The 18,242-nt window shown below is 45.2% G+C and overlaps 1 protein-coding gene across 1 annotated transcript in view; it reads right to left on the bottom strand.

Annotated features, from left to right (window-relative positions):
* The window catches only part of LOC138472766 (chloride channel protein ClC-Kb-like), a 639,821-nt gene that overhangs the window by 461,170 nt on the left and 160,409 nt on the right, over positions 1-18,242 (bottom strand). The gene's annotated exons all lie outside the window — the stretch shown is intronic.

The raw sequence follows: 18,242 nt of genomic DNA, 5'->3' as shown, positions 1-18,242 counted from the left end.
TTCTTTTGGAATTTCTCCAAAGACACGATCTTGGTCTTTCCTATATTAATCTCTAAATTGTTCGAGCGTATGTAGCAAGCCAAGTTGTCGAGCTGGTGCTGAAGACCAATTGGTGTATTGTCAATTAGTATCATGTCATCGGCATCCAGAAGGCGAGTAGATTTGATCGTGCCCATTGTGGGTGGAAATGATCTTATGTTTTCCTCAGAGTCTTTAAAGTCACCCATGTATGCAAGAAAAAGCACAGGCGCCAAGGGGCACCCTTGTTTAACCCCTCTCGACGATGGAATTTCTTCGGATAGCCAGCCCTGTTGACTCAGGCGTACCCTCAATTTTGTTTTGTCGTGAAGTGCACGGATGGGATGCAAAATTGCAGGCGGGCATTGCCACAATGTTAATTTGCCCCAGAGCCTTTCTCGATAAACCTGGTCAAAAGCTTGAGCCAGGTCAATGAATGCCACAAAGACTCTCGGGGCCCCCCTTCTGGATCTTGCTCTTGAGGATGCTCATAAACATGATATTGGCACTAGTCCCAATATCTTTTGTAAAGCCTGTTTGGAAAGGGTCAGCACACGGTGCAGTGCTAGCCCAAAGCTGGAAGCGCTTCAATAGTAGGGAGCCGAAAACCTTGCCAATCACGTCGAGTAACCCGATGGGACGATCATTTATCGGGTCCTCCTTACATCCCTTTTTGTAAATGGGGACCACGATGGATGAGGTCCATGATGTTGGTATGGATTTCGCCTCCATGCATCTCACAAAGACAGCACTAATGAAAGTGGCCCATTGCTCCGGGTGGTTTTTGAGATCAATATTTGTAATACCATCCGGTCCAGGGGCTCTTGATGGTTTCAACTTTCGGATGACCTCTTTGATTGCATCTCTGTCTCCCAAGTCAGCCCATTTTTCGTTATCTTCACCCCGCTGTGGTCTGGAACTGGATGGCACCTTGTGGAAAAGTGTTTTGAAGAACTTCACCCATGTCGCTTCTTTGTCAAAATGATTACATATCATAATCCAGTTTACTTAGAAAAAACTCACCCAAGTTAGTTTTCTATGAATTTTTTGTGATTTGCTAAATCAGATCTCTGTCAGTGTTTTAATTTCCATAAATACACAGCAGTGATTGTGCCGCATACTCATCCAACATGGTGTCCTTATTTCCCAGTGACGCTGTTCTAGTAGATTTATTAACTCTAAAGCGCGTGTGTGTCGGTTACCACAGCAACTGAGACACCATTCTCAGATGGAAGACGAGTGACTGCAGCATTGCGGTACATTGCCGTAATGGCTACACAGTAAAATATTCAATTCGCACATCAGTTTTACCGAAGTGAGCATATTTTGCATTTACGAACGCGTACAGAATACGCTAAACAATTATCCTGCATTTTCATGATCAGAAGGCTATGGCTAACTTCGAGAATTAATATTCGAATGCTGACTGGTATCGGGTTCCCAGCACTCTTTTGAACACGCCCAAGATTTAGAAGAATACGCTAAGAATGCTGCACAATCAAATTTACACAGATCAATGATTATGAGACATTTGACCTTTAAAAACGCAGCAAAACACAGTCACCTGATTGCGTGTCTTAATATCTCTGTCCTACAGGACTGGCAGCAATATCATATTGCCATCTGAGCAAATTTTACTTCAAGACACCACTTCAACGCTACCTCAGCCACAAGGTGAGCACACATTGATCTCTTTCACAGTATTGTGTTAGCATCATTTAAGTTGCGGGTCAGAGCGTGGCACCCAGCGCTAATGTAAAGCGACTGACCCCAGGCCTGGCCCCACATAGAATACACTCATATCTAGTTTTCCCAATTCATTTCCGGTGCCCACCAACTCTGGTGCAGGGCACCCAGTGATCTATTCAGATCTCTAAACTGAAGAAATCCATGAGAGAAGAGATATCTCCAGCATACACACGTCAGTGACCTAATGTTATTGGTCATTATGGTTTGGACAAACCACCTTTATGAACACACACACTGATGATACTATTTGAATTTGTTTTACAGAATTTCATGAATATTGACATACCTGATGAAGGGCACGAATGCCCCAAACGCGTTGTATTGGCAGCGAAAGACACACTGAGTGTTTACCAGCAAATATGAGTGTTTTCGTTCCTTTTGAAACAAAGATTTAGTTTATTGTTTACCCTTACCTTTGAAGAAATTGTAACACACAATATATTTTCTCGGGAAGATAGCTCAGGGGCAACGTGCTCCCTTGGAAGCAAAACAACACGGAGCAACACAGGTTCGATCCCCGGATCCGCGCTTAGAAACCTCTGGGTATTAAGTGCGTTATAAATAACCAATTACAATTCAGAAAGAATGTATTTGTCATTTTTGTTAATGAATCTTAACACACATGCTTAAATGTGAAATGTGTAAAAAATGTCACTTTGTTTATGAACTACTTACCTTATATGATGTTATATGGAATGCTTGATTTTATGTATTATTTCATTAAAAAAAACTTTTTAATCATTTAGACTTCATTGGAATTTCTTTGCCTTATAGTGTGCCCCGTTTTTGTCCCACTTTTAATAGAGGGAGCATTTACTCTTATGTTTATCTGATCTTGTAGCCAAGATTCTAATCTGGAACACTTACATTTTCTTCAAATTTTCTTTTACTCCCCGTTGAACCATTGCTTCATTGTGTTACCAAGGAGTGCACCTCTACACCATTCTATTCCTGCTGAGGCAGGCACACTATGCACAGTCAGAGGACATGATTCACAAACATTTGCATGGAAGCAAATGAGATGCCAACGAGAACTCGAGATTTGCACCACCTCTCTTACACTTGGCTCTTCTAGACTTAACCTGCAGCTAATCTGGATAGACCAGGAACATCGTTGAGATGCAATTGCGTTTCTTAAAGATGGATCAGTGGACTAACGCATCCACTACAGGAGCCTGTGTTTAACCTCATGCTCACGGTCACAGGTTTGCATCCACTACAGGAGCCTGTGTTTAACCTCATGCTCACGGTCACAGGTTTGAATCCTAGCAAGTCCACTCAGCCTTTCTGTGGTCGATAAAATGAATGCCGTTAAGTTGGGCAACAATACACATCTGTTATCTGTCAATAGTGCCAAGCTGTCCCATGTACCACCATGTATGCCAGGAATACCTTAATATACCGCGGTTATGCCTTGTGTTTTAATGACCATCCATGTCATGCCAGCAACACCTCCACATTACACAATTTTGTTGACTGCTTGCTACCAGAATTTTGCTGTTTCACAGCATTCAAAATAACAGGCGCTACAAATGCACACTCGGTCTTAAGCATTTTATCAACTGTGGAAAGGTGAAACACAAGCAGCTCTGCCACAACAAAAACATGTACTTGCAGGTTGCACACAGATCTCTGCATATCTCTAGGGATCTCATGTCTCTTATGGGACAAAGCCACTTAGAAGTTAGCAGTAAATGGGCCTCATTACAAGGTATGCCGGTAGCCATACCGCTATTGGCGGCATGGCTGCCGGCAAAACCGCATCCGTGTCCTCGGAATGAGGACTTACCGGACCATTCCGAGTTCGGATGGCCCGGGACACTCCCTCTCCCATTCCCATTCAGCCCCTTAGGGCTGAATGGGAATGGGAGAGGGAGTAAACAACGGGCCATTACGAGATGGCCCGTTGTTTTCTCCCTCTTCCCCTCGCGGGACCCGGTATGCACGCCTGGTTTTCCCAGGCGTGCTTAACGTGTCCCGCGAGGGGACCTCGTAATGTGGCGGAATGGGTTGAACGGCACCGCAGCCTTTTACGGCGCCGTTTAACCCGTTCCGCCAGGGTCGTTAATGTGTAGTTTACCCACACAACAGTCATCTGCATGGGAAGGTGCATAACACAACTCCTAAATGTACAATTTCAAAATATCACACAAGCTAGAATATGCACACACACCACTGCCCACATTTCTCACCTCACAGCACTGATGGGGAGCAAAGCTTGCAGGTCACACGCAGCTGTCCTAGCTTTTTTGAGCATGCCATTTTGCAGAAGTTACAACTGATCTGAGAACACACTCTCTTCTGCATTTCATACAGCCACGATTTACATGTCTGATGTGGCCCTGAATAACAAAGACACTGCTTAAAGTAATGGGGCTCCATGAGAAGACACTGTAATTGTCACAGTGTGAGCAATGCAATGGGAAGGGTCTTCGAGGCTCTGCCCGAGGGTAGTTTACTGTACTTTTGTCAACATTTTGGAAGTGCTCAGCCCCCACAAGGAAGTGGTCGCTGCTACCCCTGCTCATACTGCCGGGCTATGTTTCCCATTGAGATATCCCTCTGTTCCCTCCTGTCTTCATACTCCAGGGCCTGCTATCCTTATTAGATGTTTCACTAGGGCAATGGCGTCCCTTCCGTCCCTCAAAGTCCCTCCCTTTGCTGTCCTCTGCCACTCTTGTTTGTTTCATTCCCTTAGTCTCCACTGGCCCAATAGTCCATAAACTGTCTTTATCTACAGGGGCCAACTATGCTATGAGATGTCTCCCGTGTTGTACACTACCCTCATACTCCAGATCCCTGCTGTTCTATAGAATGAGTCATCTGTTCCCTTTTGCCTCATAACCCGTATCCCCCTGTCCTGTGAGATGTGTTCTTCTGCTCCTCATACTTCAGATCCTCGCTATACTATATGAGGTGTACTTCTTTTCCTTTTTCCCTTTTCCCTAATACTACAAATCCCTGCAGTGCTATGCAATATAGTTATATCATTATAAATGATTATGTTTTTTTCATAACGTGCTTAATACCCAAGAGGTTTTTAAGTGCTGACCCAGGATTCAAACCTGTGTTGCTCTCCATCGTCTAGCATCCAAGACAATCAGTTGCCGCTGAGCTATACTACCGGTGTCCTTCTCTTGCCTCCTTCCATCAAATTCCATAGCCCTTCTCTCCTGTGAGATGTCTCCTTCTGTTAACTTTTTACCTGATACTCCAGAACCCTGCTGTCTCATGGGATGTGTCCTTCTATTGCCTCCTTCCCCCCCAAAAATACCAAATCCCCAATGTCCTGTGGGATGTATCCTTCTTTTCCATCCTTCCCTTATACTCCAGATCCCTGAATTTCTATGGAACATGTACTTCTGTTCTTTCCTTTCCTCATGCTCCCAATCCCTGCTATCCTATGGGATGTATCCTTCTGTTCCCTCCTTCCCTCATACTGTAGATTAGTGCCCGGCGGGGGACAATCAGATTGTTTCACACAATTTGATTGGCACTCGCTGGATCCTTACCTGGTCAACAAGGCTCTACTCACTGCCGCGGCCCTGGGTTCCTTCCAGGAGTGGCCGCCATGCAAAGGGAGAAGAGACTACATATTCAGTTGCGAAACACCAATGGCATCTCACAACTAAAAAAAAGACTATTAGTACTCCAGTCTTGCAGGCCCGTGAGCTAATAGCAATAAGCCGAAGGGGCATTACTGCTTCAGGTAATGCCCCAGGGCCGATAGTTACAGGTCCCAGTGAAGAGGTAATGCCCCCCCTGCTCAGGACTTATTGCTTAAATGTGTTATCCTATGGGATGTATCCTCCTGTTCCTTTCTTCCGACATTTTACACGTCCTCACCAGTGGCGGCTGGTGACTTTGAAAGGTGGTGGGGCGTAAATTTCTCCTGGCGAATTTGTGAGCATGCGAGAGCAGCAAGCGAGCCCAACCCACATCATGGGTAGTGCAGGGGTCTCCCCCGCGAAAATATTTGAAAAATGGCTTCCAAAATGTGAAATTTACTGTCCAAACCCACAGAAATATGACTTAAAAGCATTAGGTTTTACATACCAATGGTGGTGCATTGTTCTTACGTGTGCAAGTGTGATGGTCTATTTTACAGCAGCTTGTATTGAGAATAGCTGGTACTGTGGTGTATGCATATCCAGGAATGATAGAAAAATATAATTTTGTCACTGTTACTGGCATTCATATGCAGCAAAAGAAATTCTTATGAAGTCAATGCACTGTGCATGAATAGAAAACTCATGTGTCTACAACACTCATCCCAAACATAAAGCCTGCAATCCACAGCCTCAAATACAGATGCGGTATTTGAGGCTTTGCTAGGTATTTGAAATACCTAACCCCCGGCGTAGACAGAAGATTGCATTTCCGCAGGGCCAACTCCGTCCTCCAGCCGCCTTATTGCATTTTACAATGGTTAGAAGCGTGAAGAACCTGGCATGGAGCGCAGCGCTATATACCAATGTGACCTTACATAATAACTTGTCAGCTAACATTTAGCAGAAGTTTTTCTTTTTGTATATAAGTGATGGGCCACTTATATCGAATCACATCTATTCCAACTGCTAAAACACATACTGGCAAATGGCCCCTTCTACCGCCACACCTTCCCCCTAGCTGGCTTCCTCAGAAAGGGCACATTAAAAATAATGGTATGTATGCACATCATTTTCGATGGACTTATACTGTGAAGCCTGCATGATTAATTAATATGCGATTACAAAATAGTACTCACTGCATAAAATAGATGATAAAGCACATCAACAAAATTAATTCATAAAACATTGCAGATTTGAAGGTTTGTATTTGAAATGCGTACGTGCATCAAGGGGACGCATGTTAATCACTAGCTGGAAATGGGCCTTTTTTATTGCTAAAAGGGCAATTTATGTGGTATAGATCCTGGGAATTGTTTTGAGCGCCTGTCATCTAAACTTTTACAGCACTAGGGTCACATGAAATTAAAACACACAGACAAGCTTTTTCTTGTCATCAAAAGGGGCCTAGATATAATTTTCAAAGTGGCCCCATATTACATATTTCCAAAAAGCCCAACAATTTTCCCATGGAAAAATTTGGAAAGGCAACACAAAAGAGGCCCAGGGTGCAGAGGTCTACCGGGAAATCACCTGCGTTCCCTATAGGCCAGTTCACCCCTGGATGTAGAGTAGTTAATGAAAAGATTACTTGGGTTCTGGCCTGAATGTGAGGGTGCCCAGGGATTCTGTAATTATGAGGGGAGGGACGCGTGGCTCTGTTTAGATTCCGCGCCTCAAATGATGCTGTCATTACCCACACAAAGGTACAGATCAATCGTGCAGGTCTTAGCACAGGGAGTGCGCAGGGAACAGCTGCCGTGCCGTCTAATTACCTGCCAGCATGGTCGGACTGGGCAATACAATTGTCTCGGGAAGCAATGAAAAAGTGGCCCACAGTTGTAAATGGCAATTCATTTCTTTTGTGGCACTGTTTGAATAGTAACCGAGGGGGAGCTTTTGGATAAAATGTGATGCAAATTGTGCATTCTAAAGAATATTTATTCAGCAAAACTGGTCCAAACTATGAGCCACATAGTGAAGCAACTCGTTAAACTGGCGCACTTTGGCAAAAAAGTGGCCAAAAAAATGTCCCACTTTGACAAAAAAAACTAGCCCACACCAGCATTTTGTGTTTTTGGTTCACCATGGGCCTATTGCCCTATAGGCCGATACAAGCCTGCCTACCAGGGACACGCCATCAAGGTCAACTGCCAGGTCGCGCGTGCATCATAAAAACTGGTGAAAATGCAAAGGGCGTAATGAAAGTGAAGCAGCATTTTAAGTGCCCGATTAATGGGACAAAGCGGGCGCGTTTCGACCAATCAACCGGAATGTTGACGATAACCCACCACAAGGGTATTCAGGCCTACAGTCATGTGACTGTCTAAAATAATGCGCATCCAGGTGAACAGTGTGAACCTGAGTATGTATGTGAAACAGATGGCATTACTAAGCCTTATAGGCCCTGGGGAGGACCGTTATTGTAATATAATGACTGGCCCACACGTTATTGTCCGGGCAAATCTATGTAAGTGGAGGATTGGTCATCAGCTTATCTCATTAAGCTTCCCCCAGGCGATACACTTTGTGAAAAGTGCAGCATGATGGCTCTAACTGTGGTGCAGGACGTTTCAATCCAGACGCCTGCCTAGTGCCTCGCCTGCAGCTCTCAATCCAGACGCCTGCCTAGTGCCTCGTCTGCAGCTCCCCTGGGTTACACCCCCCCTCCTACCTGCAGAGCTTCCACTGCGGGCCTGGACGACTTCCTCCCCATTTCCACCGGAGGGTCAAGACCACAGAGGCAGGACGGAGGGAGAAATCCATGTCTCTATAGAGCCGTCTTTGAAATGTTATGTGCGCAGCCAGCACTAACCAACAGAGTTTGTCAGGATTTGGGAGCAAAAACAACGCGCCAGAAAAGTGTCACCGGATGGGGTCACCACATGCATGCGCTCAGCCACACAGTCATCATTAATGTCATTGGCTGACAAGCAGCCAATGGCATTCCAGTACTGTTGCTGTGCCGATTGCCAAGGAGGTCCTGACAACTTGTCAGTGACAAGTGCGCTGTTTGCGCACAGAATAATACTGGCGGGGCCACCCCTCTAGCGCCCCGCCAGCATCTACATTACCAGGGTGTTATGTAGAGTGCGTGGAGCTGTGAGCTCCACGCACTCTACAGTGGAAGAATTTGCGTAAAATGGGACGTGCCCCTCTGCAGCAGGCCCAGTCAGCCATGAAGACGGCAGAGAGCCTGAGAGCAGCATATTGTTTATTTATTTATTGTTCTCATTTCACACCATGAAGCGCTGCTAAAAAAAGCATGCAGATTACTTTTAGAATTAGAAAAACAATGTGAAAGTTACGTGATTTGAACTTCTGTTCTCTCACTTCTCTGCACACTATGTACTTCCCCTGGGGGGGGGTTGGTGCCCCCCGCCGTATGTAAGCGGTCACCACTGGTCCCCACTGTCCTACAGAATGTATCCTTCTATTCCTTTTTTCCATCATTCTACACTTCCCCTCTGTCCTATAGGATGTATCCTTCTGTTCCCTCCTTTCCTCATACTCCAGATCCCTGAATTTCTATGAAACATGTCCTTCTGTTCTCTCCTTTCATCATACTCCCAATGCCTGCTATGGGATGTATCTGTAGAGGAGCAGCTGCAGCCATTGCAGGAAATCCCACCGCCTACCTCCTGTATGTTGGAAACCTGAGATTGCGTCATGCTTGACACCAGCAGTTGTGACCATACCACAGCGAATATTCAAAACAAGTTACGCTCGGAGAAAACCTTATCAAATGTATTCCCAACATGACGACAATCTAAGGGAGGAACTCCATGAAGAAATTTGAAAATGAGTGAAAAAGGTGCTGGTGATGTCACAAGAGACAAACGTGACGCACAGAGAATACTGGCTGAAGAGAATGTAAGGACCTTATAGAAACTGATGATGAAGTAAAGAATTAAGGAAACTTTCATATGTGAAATGAAGATTGCACGTGTGTGACACACTGCAGAAAATGCAAGCCGTTAAATAACTGTACAGATGCAGCAACGCAAGTAAGTAAAGTAATCTTAGACGCTGGCTATAGGTAGTGAATAGACTGCAGGGGGACCCGCCATTGTATAGAAGCTGGACATCCGTGTCATGAATTTTACCACACCCATGGAGAAGAAAAACAGAGAACTGTGTTGCAGCAAGAATTAGCTGAGATCGTGGATATGAATGGTGAGGCTGTTTGGTCTGGTAGCAAAGTCAAAGCAGCCAAGGCTGGTTACCTATTCTTGAAGGCGGTGAATGTGAGAAGCTGAATAATCCCTTGTTAAGGTGCAAAGAAAGAACACCAAGCATGCCAAGTTTTATTCAATTAAGACATTTAAATGCTGAAAAAAAGTCCAATTCATGGTCTCCAGTCACATGAGCCAAGGATGGAAACAGAGTTGAGCTTGTAGTTCTAGAACAGTGATAGTGCGTGCTCGTACTCCCGTATATTCTCACAGACAAGGCCAAGTTCAAAGACAATCTTCATGGTGGAAGGCACGGGTGATGAGATTTGTTAGGCTAATTGGGTGGGGAGGTAAAGTCAAGTCCACCTGCTGGCACCTGGGTATGAGTTTACCTGCTGCTAAGTGAAGCAAATGTTCCAGACATGGCACAAGCATGCCAAACAATTGAAGAGGGCCATATAATGAAGGGCCTTATAGTTTGAGAGCCAAAGATATACTGTGTACTTAATAATGTTGAAGATTAAATGTTTTAGAGGCAGGCATAAGTTGTCCACCTGACAGTACATATCCAATCATAATCCCACCCCATATAGAAAGTATACTTAGATGTTCCCTTTGAGCATATCACCCCTCTTCCTAGGTTTCTCTCATTTGCCACGTAGTATGACATCACGTATGACAATTTTTTTGCATATAAATATAAATGTGTTTTCATTTGAAATAAGCTGAGAGACTTGAGCAAAAGTCTGCTGATGTCCATTGTAACTCCCTGTTTTAGACAATTAATTTTAAAACAGCAAACTTTGCCATCTTCCTGAGTTGCTTTGATTATTTGGTGTTGGAGTTATTCTGCATCCCATCCATTGCATGCATGCTACCCAAAGCACTCTAAGCTCACATAGTAGCAGAAGATGGTTAAAAGATCCAAACTAGTTTGTCTCCAAGTTTCGGACGATCGAGTATCCTCCACCATCAGCGGGGTTTTTTGTGGAGAGCGGCCGAATAGAAATCAACTTACAAGAAGAACTGAGACAGTGTGCAGGTCCCCCTTTGACAAAATCCCAGCCGGTTTCCACGGGTGCGCTGCAGATGGAAGGCAAAGTGGTTGATTGGAGGAGGAGTCCATACTGAAGGCATCGAGTCAATTAATGAACGAATGGTGAGTAGACTAAGGGGAATGGCAAATTAAGGGTATGGTGTTGTGATCATTTTTGAAGTAACAGGAAATATTGTGTGAAGAGTAGAATAGCACCTAGAGTTCTAGCTCAAGGGAGCACAGAAGGAGACGTCTCAAATCCCAACTGGGGTAGAACAGAAAAATATAACGCGCAAACAGGGTTGCATAAGGTGACCTTTCAAACCCTGTATAGGGTATTAAGTAAAGGCGAGAGAGAAAAAAGTGATCAGAGTGTTTATTAATGTGTAAAGTCGATGAGTCTGCATGCTGTTTGTTGAGTAGAAATATCGAAGAGTGAAAAAGGTTGTGAAGTCCTTGAGAAAAAGTTGAGGAGCTATAGCGACTACCTAGCAAAGTGGTTGGTACCAATCCAAAGATAGAGATAACTCATTGAGAAATTAGAGGCTTGAGTGGCGATTGATGGCGCACGCTCATATTTGTTGTTTCAAAAAGTTGGAAAAAGTGGTGATTTAAGAAAAAGTATATAGGTTATTTTATAATTACTTAGTGCTGGATTTTCACACATTGACGGCGCCACATAGGTTCAATACTGTATTAATGTGCTGATTCAAAATAAGACTTGTGATAAAGCGTAACTCCCATAGGAGTGCCCTTTTATTGACACGTGTTTTGGCTCATTCAGAGCCTTTCTCAAAACAGGGCATAATCATAAACACATCCATCATAATATTCCCCATATGTGGATGTGCAAGATGACGGTCTCTCTTGTAAGTCACTGGGTTTCAATCCCACCTGAAATGTACAGCGTCCATACAGTCTAGCACTGTTTGACCTGACTTTTTACACATATTGACTATGTTGATATGCTGCAAGTATGCAATGCATATAGGTATCTATTAGTGGTGATGTGTCCCTTCTCTAGGTGGATCGAGGCAGGTCCGTTTACACACCCTGATGCCATCTGTGCAGTGACATCTTTAGTACATGAAGACTTTCCGAGATGGGGTGTGTGTGAAGTGCTGAGATCCGACAATGGGCCACATTTTGTGAATGATGTATTTGAACAAATAGTGCTTCTATTGAACATTAAACATAAGTCTTCTTCTGCTTATCAGCTACAAGCAAATGGTATAAGTGAGATGCTCAACGGCCTCCTTAAAGAAAGGATTTACAAGATTAAATTGACTTTGAAGAAGGGATGCCTATACTGCCTCCCCTTAGCTTTAAATGCCCTTCAGAATCAGACTGGCTCAGACCACCATCTCACCCCTAATGAAATGGTGACAGGAAAATGTATGAGAAGTGATGCCCATAGTGTAGCTAAGATGTTAGGTGATGAACTGCATGATTATTTGACATGTATGACCTCTGGCATCTCTCTCATTTCACCTCAACTCAAGCGTCAGGGGGGGTCGGTCTCAGAACACAGAAGAAGACAATCCAACAACCAGCTCTACAGAACTTTTATCAGCACCCAAGTTGTATTTTGGTGATCTAGTGCTCCTTAGAAACATCACTAGGAAGTAGCATGAACCACGTTTTTAATGGCCCCTTTTCTGTAGAAAACATAACCCCTTCAGCTGTAAAGGTCCATGGGAGATGAGCTTGGCTTCACTTAAACGACGTAAAAGCCTATGAAGGTGAGAACCAGCCCTCCCACCATTGCTGATACAGAAGCAAGACAAGAATAAGAATTTCAGCGTGTGCAAACTCAATCGATGACACAGAAGAAGGACGACAAACCAACGACTTGAGAATGATGCAGATTTAGTTTGGACTAGAACTCAGGTGATACTTCTTATAGATATTTTAGCAGGAGTACAAAGACTTGCAGTGAGTTTTAGTAGGTCAAAAATGAACGGTAGAAACACATTGAAACATCGAAATTATGCCTAAATGTCAGTTCTTAATCAGAAATTGGAAACAAGATCAGTATCCAGATTAATTTCGTGGTGCATAGTGATGTGCATAGGCTTGTGCTTGCTGTTTTTGTATTTATACTTCAAGCTTATCCTGCTCTTGTCAGAAGAGACGTTGATATTCACAGTTTTTGCAGGATCCTAAAAATGTCCCTGTGATCAGAAGGCTTCTCATTGCTATCATTGAAGAGATTTAGCAATTGCATGTGTAAAATATTTTTGACAAATTGGAATAAAGATGAGAAATTTGGAAGCTGGTATGGTTCTAGAGAAGGAACAACAAATACCTAAATGTCACAAATGGTGGTTGCCTATGTTTTGGTGTATAATGTATGCGTGCACGGTTACTCTCTTTGGGCCTCATTACGACCGAGGCGGAATGGGTTAACTGGTGCCGCAAAAGGATGTGACCCGTTAAACCCATTCCGCCACATTACGAGGTGCCCTCGCGGGACCCGGTAAGCACGCCTGGTAAAACCAGGCATGCTTACCGGGTTCCGCGAGGGGAAGAGGGAGCAAACAACGGGCCACTCGTAATCGGCACGTTGTTTGCTCCCTCTCCCATTCCCATTCAGCCCTATGGGGGCTGAAATGGGAATAGGGAAGGTCCGGGTCCTTGGAGGGAGGAATTACCGGGTCCTCCGAACTCGGAATGGCCCAGTAATTCCTCATTCTGGGAACCTGGACCCGGACGCGATTTCGGCGGCAGCCATGCCGCCAATAGTGGCATGGCTACCGCCGAGGTCGTAATGAGGCCCTTTGTCTTTCTAGTTTTTCTCTTTCACAGTCTCTGCCATACTAGTACTCCCACTGAGGCAGAGGCCCTTACAGTTCCACCTACTACAGCAACTACTTTTGGTTCATTTACTTCCACTGACATAGAGGCCCCTGAGGTTCCCCCTGTTGGGAGAACTGCTTTTGATTTGCTTCATGAGTATTACACAACTTTTACATTTGGGAGACATAAAAGAAGTGCAGTGGAAGATAATGAGGGGATAAATACCCATCTATACAATGCAGCACATGTGGTTAATAACATGTGGTATCAGCACATGAAAAATGTGGGAGAGAAAACATCTAAGGAGAGTTGCTACGTCTGTGCTCTTATACCCTATGCCATGAATGCAGCGCAAACTTTAATTTCTAGAGAAGTCCCAGAACACGATGCCCTGGCACCTGGGTATGAGCTTACGTGCTGCTAAGTGAACCGAATCTTCCAGACATGGCACGAGCATGCCAATCAATTGTGGAGGGCAATATAACGAAAGGGCCTTATAGTTTGCGAGCCAAGGATATACTATGAACTTAATAGTGTTGAAGATTACATGTTTTAGAGGTAGGCATAATTTGTCCCCTGACAATATCCAATCATAATCCCACCCCATATACAAAGTATACCTAGATATTCCCTTTGAGCCTATCACCACTCTTCGTAGGTTTTTCTCATTTGCCACGTAGTATGACGTCAGGTATGATGAATGTTTAGTATATGAATTTGTTTTTATGTGAAATGAGCCAAGAGACTTGAGCGAAAATCCATTGATGTTCGTTCTAACTCCCGTTTTAGACAATTGATTATAAAACAGCAAACTTTACATTTTTCTGTGTTGATTCGATTATTTGGTGTCAGAGTTATTCTGCATCTCATCCATTGTATGCACGCTACCCAAAGGGATCTAAGCTCATATCCTTCTATTCCTTTCTTCCATCTTTCTCCACATCCCAGCTGACCTTTGGAATGTATCCTTCTGTTCCTTTTTTCCATCATTCTCCACACCACGACTTAAGCAATAAGCCCCAAGCTGGGGGCCGGGGGGCAGTACCATGTCAGGCAATGCCCCCAGCCCTGGTAAGGGCTTATCAAAATAATAATAATGTCCGCCATGCACGGGAAAACTAAGTCTGTTCTCCCTTTCCATGGCGGCCATTGAAAAGAGTAATAAAAGGTAAACAAATAAGATGGCCGCCATGGAATGGGAGAATGGACTGCATGTAGTCCCTTCTCCCTTTCCATGGCGGCCATTAAAAAAATAGGGAAAATAAAGGTAAACAAAGAAATGGCAGCCATGGAAATGAGAGAAGGTACTACACGTAGCCCCTTCTCCCTTTCCATAGTGGGGTGTCGCAGATCAGGAGCGGACGCGCTGGGGACAGAGGTGCACTTCCGCTCCCCTGAAAAGGAGAAGGTAAGTGAGGCAGAAGGGGGAAGAAAATCTGTTGAAGGGAGAGGGGAAGGGGAAAGGAGTGGGGGGAGAGGGGGACATGGGCAGGGCACTTACCTTGTTTTCCCGGCGGGGAAGATGGAAGCCTCCAGCCCTGGGGAGGTTCAGGGTGGCAGGATTACTGTCTGGTAATGCACCCATGCTGAGCCTCCTCATTGGCTGGGAGGCCACCACACCCCCTCGTGGGGTACTAATGTACTATAGGATGTATCCTTATGTTCCTTAATTTTCTCATACTCCAGATCCATGTTGTCCTATGAGCTGTGTCCATCTGTTTCCTCCTTCCTCTTCATATTTCAAACCCCAGTGTTCTGTGGTACATTTCCATCTTCTCTCTCCTTTCCTCATCCTCCAGAATCCTGCGGTCCTAGGGCATGGGCCCTTCTGTTCTCTCCTTCTCTCCTTCCCTCATACTCCATGTTCCTGCAGTTCTATGGGATGTCTCTGTCTATTCTCACCTTCCCTCATACTACAGATCCCCACTGTCCTATGGGATGCATCCTCCTGTTCCCTTGTTCCATCATTCTCCACATCACCACTCTCCTATGGGATGTAACTTCCTGTTCCCTTCTTCATTCATTCTCCAGTTCCCCTCTGTCCTATAGAATGTATCCTTCTGTTCTCTCCTTTCATCATACTCCCAATCCCTGCTATGCTATGGGATGTATAGTTCTGTTCCTTTCTTATATCATTCTCTACATCCGCACGGTCCTTTGGAATGTATCCTTCTGTTCCCTTCTTCCATCATTCTCCCACAGGCATAGCCAGGGTGGTTTATCAATTGGGGCCTCAAGCTAATGTAGTTGGGCCCACTGAGGTCACATTAACATCTGTAAATGCCCACACAGTGCTGCTGAGTGGGCATTTACTGAGTTTGGGTTGTCCTTGCATGCTCAGGCCATACCCTATCTACGCCTCTGCATTCTCCACATCCCCACTGCCCAATAGGATTTATCCCTCTGTTCGCTCCTTTCCTCATACTCTAGATCCATGAATTCCTTTGGAACAAATCTTTCTGTTCTCTCCTTTCCTCATGCTCCCCATCCCTGCTATCCTATGGGATGTATCCTTCTTTTCCTTACTTCCACCATTCTCCACATCGCCACTTAAGCAATAAGCCCCTCGTAGGGGCATTACCTGAGAGAGTAATGCCCCCCCAGCGGGGGCTTAACAAAATAATAATAATGGCCGCCATGGAAGGGAAAACATAGTCTGTTCTCCCTTTCCATGGCGGCCATTGAAAATAGTAAAAGAAAAAGTAAACAAATAAGTTGGCCGCCATGGAACGGGAGAAGGGACTAGATTTAGTCCCTTCTACCTTTCCATGGAGGCCATTAAAAAATAAGGAAAAGAAAGGTAAATAAGGAAAATGGCCGCATGGAAAGGAGAGAAGGGACTACACATAGCCCCTTATCCTTTTCCATGCGGCGTGTCGCAGATCGGGAGCGGATGCACCAGGGTCAGAAGTGTCCCTGCACATCCTCTAGGGCAGTGGTCTTCAAACTGTGGGGCTGACCTCCCACTGGGGCCCTGAGTCTGTCACGAGGGCTCCCAAGACTCTTTTAAATGGGATTACAGTGACTACTTTTAAGAGAAAATGTAAGCAGTTATAGCTTCTAAGGGGCCACAGAGAGAATATTTTTACTCAAGGGGGAGCACAGCATAAAAAAGTTTGAATACCACTGCTCAAGGGCCTTGCTATGCGAGGAGTGTCTCCCCTTAGCCCGCCTTCACTCAAAGGGCCTCACCACGAGTTGGGCAGTATGCTGACTGGGATACTGCCCAACTGTATTTGCGTTACCGCCCACCCGTCCGGCCGTATTACTGCCGGATCACGGGTTGGGCGATAAACTATATTTCGCCATTGGATCCATTGGACCCAATGGGGAATATTCGGTGCAATTACCGGCGGAGGTATTACTGCGCGGTAATTGCACCGAAAATCCGAATTTTTCCGGCACATTTATCACCAACTTAGAGCTAAGGGTAAATGCTGCCAGGCTCGAGTTTGGGCGGACCCTTAAATGCGGCGGTAACAAAGTTACCGCCGCATTTAAGGGCTACACTCAACTCGTGATGAGGCCCAAAGTCCAGGGCCCAGGTGCGCAAAGGGTCAGCCGAGAGGACGAGCGTTCTGTGAATATCAACGAACTGAAAGAAGCACCTGTCCGCGCCCTGTGTGTTGGTATCAACAACTCGGACTGTTGCCGCAACATGCAGTAAATACCATTCGCTTAAGCACTAAGAGGGAGCAGGAGGGGCAGGGAGGACACTGGATGAGAGGGCGAGAGAGAGGCAGCAGGAGCTTGTCATGTAAATAGTGCATTTATCCCATTGGTAGGGTATGAGAGGGAGAGATGTCACAGACTCTTTAATCGAAGAAAGCGAGTTTAGCTGTGTTTTATATATATATAGCACAATTTGTAACCACTTTTAGTATCATGCTGTAGTTTTCAACAAAGAACGTTAAGGTGCACGTTTTAACGTTCTTTGTTGAAACAATACAGCATGATCCGAAAAGTGGTGACGCATTGCGCTCGCCTGTCGCGCGTGGCAAGGGCTGTGTGATGTCACTGCATCAGATGTCACCGTGGGCGGATCAAGGGGCAGGTGATGTGCTCAGCCCTGCGGTCTCTGGAAGGCAGGACGGGCGAGAAGCTTCAAACGTTTCAGATGATACACGCTCATAATTTGCTACTTTCTCTCTGCAAAAGGTGATAGAACTTTATATATTTGTCTTCCTTGCACCTTGCGTTATGCCCAATGTGAAATGGGTATTCTGCCCCCCACCTCGCATCACCTCCCCACCCGCCAAAATCTGGCCTTAAAAACACCCTTCTACCAAACAAGGTGCGACTTGCACAAAAAAGCGTCCCTGGAACCAAAAAAGTGTCCCACTTTCACGCATCCAATTAATGATTTTTCACGACAGTCTAATTTAGTAGTAGGTGGCATCGGGTTTTGGTGGAAAATATTTTGGAAAACATGTGACTAAGCACATTAAACAAGTTTCCAAACTGCCAGTTGTGCAGAGCACGAACTCAAGTAAATGCCACATTGGTCAAATGTACGGACTCACACTGGCCTGCAGAGCTGGTTGGAGAGGGCTGTGCCAGAGTGGGAGTCAGCCGCAGGGGTAGGAGGAGGAAAGAAAGAAGAGGCAAAAGCGCCAACTGACACCCGCTTCATAGGTCGTATGACTGCAAAGGAAGGTGGCGGTGCTGGGGTAGGTTTTGCCAGGGGGCAGAATGTGGTCAGCCAAGAGAGTGGAGTAGTGAGAGGGTTAGAGAGAGGGATGTCTGTGGAGATGAGAACAACGAAGGTGTGTCTGGCTGAGTGTGTCGGACCAGAGGGAAGAATAGAGAGGGAGAGAGAGTGTTCAGTTTAGGGCCCTTTGGGGCGTGCATTTAGTA

The sequence above is a fragment of the Ambystoma mexicanum genome, chromosome 8, assembly GCF_040938575.1.
Source record: "Ambystoma mexicanum isolate Mex_15411 chromosome 8, UKY_AmexF1_1, whole genome shotgun sequence".
Taxonomy (NCBI): domain Eukaryota; kingdom Metazoa; phylum Chordata; class Amphibia; order Caudata; family Ambystomatidae; genus Ambystoma; species Ambystoma mexicanum.
The sequence above is the reverse complement of the archived record's forward strand: the minus strand, read 5'-3'. Positions and strand labels throughout refer to the sequence as shown.